Raw genomic sequence first — 5,000 nt, forward strand, 5'->3', positions numbered from 1 at the left:
GAAGGATGTCACGCGACTAGTTAGCAGGCTAGAGTCTCGTTCGTTATCGGAATTAACCAGACAAATCGCTCCACCAACTAAGAACGGCCATGCACCACCACCCACCGAATCAAGAAAGAGCTATCAATCTGTCAATCCTTCCGGTGTCCGGGCCTGGTGAGGTTTCCCGTGTTGAGTCAAATTAAGCCGCAGGCTCCACTCCTGGTGGTGCCCTTCCGTCAATTCCTTTAAGTTTCAGCTTTGCAACCATACTTCCCCCGGAACCCAAAAGCTTTGGTTTCCCGGAGGCTGCCCGCCGAGTCATCGGAGGAACTGCGGCGGATCGCTGGCTGGCATCGTTTATGGTTAGAACTAGGGCGGTATCTGATCGCCTTCGAACCTCTAACTTTCGTTCTTGATTAATGAAAACATACTTGGCAAATGCTTTCGCTTCTGTTCGTCTTGCGACGATCCAAGAATTTCACCTCTAACGTCGCAATACGAATGCCCCCGCCTGTCCCTATTAATCATTACCTCGGGTTCCGAAAACCAACAAAATAGAACCGAGGTCCTATTCCATTATTCCATGCACACAGTATTCAGGCGGGCTTGCCTGCTTTAAGCACTCTAATTTGTTCAAAGTAAACGTGCCGGCCCACCGAGACACTCACTCAAGAGCACCCTGGTAGGATTGCAACGGGGTCCGCCTCGGGACGCACGAGCACGCACGAGGCGCGTCGCACGCCTTCGGCTCGCCCCACCGGCAGGACGTCCCACGATACATGCCAGTTAAACACCGACGGGCGGTGAACCAACAGCGTGGGACACAAATCCAACTACGAGCTTTTTAACCGCAACAACTTTAATATACGCTATTGGAGCTGGAATTACCGCGGCTGCTGGCACCAGACTTGCCCTCCAATAGATACTCGTTAAAGGATTTAAAGTGTACTCATTCCGATTACGGGGCCTCGGATGAGTCCCGTATCGTTATTTTTCGTCACTACCTCCCCGTGCCGGGAGTGGGTAATTTGCGCGCCTGCTGCCTTCCTTGGATGTGGTAGCCGTTTCTCAGGCTCCCTCTCCGGAATCGAACCCTGATTCCCCGTTACCCGTTACAACCATGGTAGGCGCAGAACCTACCATCGACAGTTGATAAGGCAGACATTTGAAAGATGCGTCGCCGGTACGAGGACCGTGCGATCAGCCCAAAGTTATTCAGAGTCACCAAGGCAAACGGACCGGACGAGCCGACCGATTGGTTTTGATCTAATAAAAGCGTCCCTTCCATCTCTGGTCGGGACTCTGTTTGCATGTATTAGCTCTAGAATTACCACAGTTATCCAAGTAACGTGGGTACGATCTAAGGAACCATAACTGATTTAATGAGCCATTCGCGGTTTCACCTTAATGCGGCTTGTACTGAGACATGCATGGCTTAATCTTTGAGACAAGCATATGACTACTGGCAGGATCAACCAGGGAGCTGCGTCAACTAGAGCTGAGCAGCCGGCCGCCCGGGAGTGTGTCCCGGGGGCCCGCGCGAACACGCAAGCGTCCGCTCAATTATTCTGCAAACAGGAGGAGGCTGAGCTCCCCTGCACAATACACCTCGAAACCCTCTCAGGTCCCGGCGGCGCGCAGCGCCGTCCTAAGTACTTGGTCGGGTTCGAGAGAGGCGCAATCGCCCGGAGTTTGGCGAGTAGACGCTTTAGGTGCGACCACCCGTGCTCCCAACTGAGCTTGCCGCTGCCGACAGAGGCCCGGGAGCGTGCTGTCGTGGCATTGCCGGCGGGAGACAACACGCGCCACCTACGGTGACCGGCAGCTCCAACGCCAGCGCCACAGAAGGACAAAAGCCCCACTTGGGTGCCGAAGCGAACTCTCCCAGCACAGCGCACGCGCCAACACGTCCGCACAGCTGCGATACAAACCACCTGCGAGAACCGCAGAGGCGACCGAGCAGCAGACGGCGTCGCGGCGCCGAGCGCCGGGCGGCGGCGCATCCTCAGCGCACACAGTCCTCAATCGGACCAGCACACTGCAGATGTCCACCGCGCTTCGCACCGGGCCCGCGAGGACCTACTTTGGCCGCACGGCGCCGCGTGCAGGGTGCGCCGGCGCGCAGCTGCGCCGCCTGCCGCCTCCGTCGGCCGGCGCGCCTGCCACTGGCCGCCCCCACCAGCCGGCTGTAGCGCGTGCGCCCACGCACCGCGCGGCCAGCACGCCGGGAGGCCCCCCCTCACCGGCCGGGGACGGTCCCACCCAGCCACCGCCGCGTATCGCTTCACACCCAGATGCCATTCACGTTCGTGGGCATGGTGGGTATCGCTGGAACAACCGGTTGGTAGCTCAACCGATCGTCGCCATCACTGATTCACCTCTAGCGAGAACAACCGCACCACAACGGTTTACCAGTTGTTCATTTGCATAACGTCACCAGCAAACGTAGGCGTCCATCGCCATTTGCAAATTCAACGATTGTTGCATGCCTGTGTCAGGTGTCACGACACACTATGTCTGCCCACATACACGCAACAACATGTGCACGCTTCGCGAACACGTGGAAGGTGGCCCCCGTACGTATGCGATGTCCATTGCGCGAACGACTGTCAACCGGCCTCTGTCGCATGTCGCAGATGTGGAACGCAGTGCACCATGCTATCACGGTGTGTGAGAAGAGACGACTACGTCTGACAACACGCGCCACTACATCAACAGACGGCTCATGCTGATCGCCATCCAGGGCATACCACACTGCAATCCAGCTCTTATAGGGAGACGACACGTAGCTGAGTGCACAACATTTGGACCGCATGGTTCGCCGTTGTTGGCGCAGTCGTTGTACGGTCACATGTACCACGATGTATCATTCAGTACATGAGGACCAATGTGCAGTACAGTGTGTGATTTGGACGTACAACATCAGCGGACAGTTGACACAGGCCGTACCACAGCGTAGGCTAAGTGCTTCGCACATGCGAATGCCAATGAACAACTGCAAATGCCAATGAACAACTGCAAAGGGCATTGAGCATGTACGTCCTGCTGCCATCCACATTACAGTGTATAGCTGCAAGGTGTTTAACATGAAGCGATACACTGGGGACCGGGCAGTGCGAGTAGCAAACTATATTGCGGGGGTTGCAGTTAGGCAACACTACACTAATTTAACGCGTCGTATGACAATTACAGAGCAGGTTAAGGCCCAACGTGTGTTGGGTTAAGGCCCAACGTGTGTTGGGTTAAGGCCCAACGTGTGTTGGGTTAAGGCCCAACGTGTGTTGGGTTAAGGCCCAACGTGTGTTGGGTTAAGGCCCAACGTGTGTTGGGTTAAGGCCCAACGTGTGTTGGGTTAAGGCCCAACGTGTGTTGGGTTAAGGCCCAACGTGTGTTGGGTTAAGGCCCAACGTGTGTTGGGTTAAGGCCCAACGTGTGTTGGGTTAAGGCCCAACGTGTGTTGGGTTACGTTAAGGGGCAATGTGGGTTACGTTAAGGGGCAATGTGGGTTACGTTAAGGGGCAATGTGGGTTACGTTACGGCGCAATATAGGTTACGTTACGGCGCAATATAGGTTACGTTAAGGCGCAATATCGGTTACGTTAAGGCGCAATACAGGTTACGTTAAGGCGCAATACAGGTTACGTTAAGGCGCAATACAGGTTACGTTAAGGCGCAATACAGGTTACGTTAAGGCGCAATACAGGTTACGTTAAGGCGCAATACAGGTTACGTTAAGGCGCAATACAGGTTACGTTAAGGCGCAATACAGGTTACGTTAAGGCGCAATGCAGGTTACGTTAAGGCGCAATGCAGGTTACGTTAAGGCGCAATACAGGTTACGTTAAGGCGCAATACAGGTTACGTTAAGGCGCAATACAGGTTACGTTAAGGCGCAATACAGGTTACGTTAAGGCGCAATACAGGTTACGTTAAGGCGCAATACAGGTTACGTTAAGGCGCAATACAGGTTACGTTAAGGCGCAATACAGGTTACGTTAAGGCGCAATACAGGTTACGTTAAGGCGCAATACAGGTTACGTTAAGGCGCAATACAGGTTACGTTAAGGCGCAATACAGGTTACGTTAAGGCGCAATACAGGTTACGTTAAGGCGCAATACAGGTTACGTTAAGGCGCAATACAGGTTACGTTAAGGCGCAATACAGGTTACGTTAAGGCGCAATACAGGTTACGTTAAGGCGCAATACAGGTTACGTTAAGGCGCAATACAGGTTACGTTAAGGCGCAATACAGGTTAGGTTAAGGCGCAATACAGGTTAGGTTAAGGCGCAATACAGGTTAGGTTAAGGTACGACATAGGTTAGGTTAAGGTACGACATAGGTTAGGTTAAGGTACGACATAGGTTAGGTTAAGGTACGACATAGGTTAGGTTAAGGTACGACATAGGTTAGGTTAAGGTACGACATAGGTTAGGTTAAGGTACGACATAGGTTAGGTTAAGGTACGACATAGGTTAGGTTAAGGTACGACATAGGTTAGGTTAAGGTACGACATAGGTTAGGTTAAGGTACGACATAGGTTAGGTTAAGGTACGACATAGGTTAGGTTAAGGTACGACATAGGTTAGGTTAAGGTACGACATAGGTTAGGTTAAGGTACGACATAGGTTAGGTTAAGGTACGACATAGGTTAGGTTAAGGTACGACATAGGTTAGGTTAAGGTACGACATAGGTTAGGTTAAGGTACGACATAGGTTAGGTTAAGGTACGACATAGGTTAGGTTAAGGTACGACATAGGTTAGGTTAAGGTACGACATAGGTTAGGTTAAGGTACGACATAGGTTAGGTTACGGTACGACATAGGTTAGGTTACGGTACGACATAGGTTAGGTTACGGTACGACATAGGTTAGGTTACGGTACGACATAGGTTAGGTTACGGTACGACATAGGTTAGGTTACGGTACGACATAGGTTAGGTTACGGTACGACATAGGTTAGGTTACGGTACGACATAGGTTAGGTTACGGTACGACATAGGTTAGGTTACGGTACGA

The 5,000-nt window shown here is 52.5% G+C and overlaps 1 non-coding gene across 1 annotated transcript in view; it reads right to left on the reverse strand.

Annotated features, from left to right (window-relative positions):
- LOC124590352 overlaps positions 1-1,464 on the reverse strand; it is a 1,910-nt gene extending 446 nt beyond the window's left edge. Inside the window, exon 1 of the ribosomal RNA XR_006976560.1 lies at positions 1-1,464. This exon is cut by the window's left edge and continues 446 nt beyond it. This is a non-coding gene — a ribosomal RNA (small subunit ribosomal RNA).
- Between the last annotated feature and the right edge of the window lie 3,536 nt (positions 1,465-5,000).

The sequence above is a fragment of the Schistocerca americana genome, unplaced genomic scaffold (assembly GCF_021461395.2).
Source record: "Schistocerca americana isolate TAMUIC-IGC-003095 unplaced genomic scaffold, iqSchAmer2.1 HiC_scaffold_759, whole genome shotgun sequence".
NCBI lineage: Eukaryota > Metazoa > Arthropoda > Insecta > Orthoptera > Acrididae > Schistocerca > Schistocerca americana.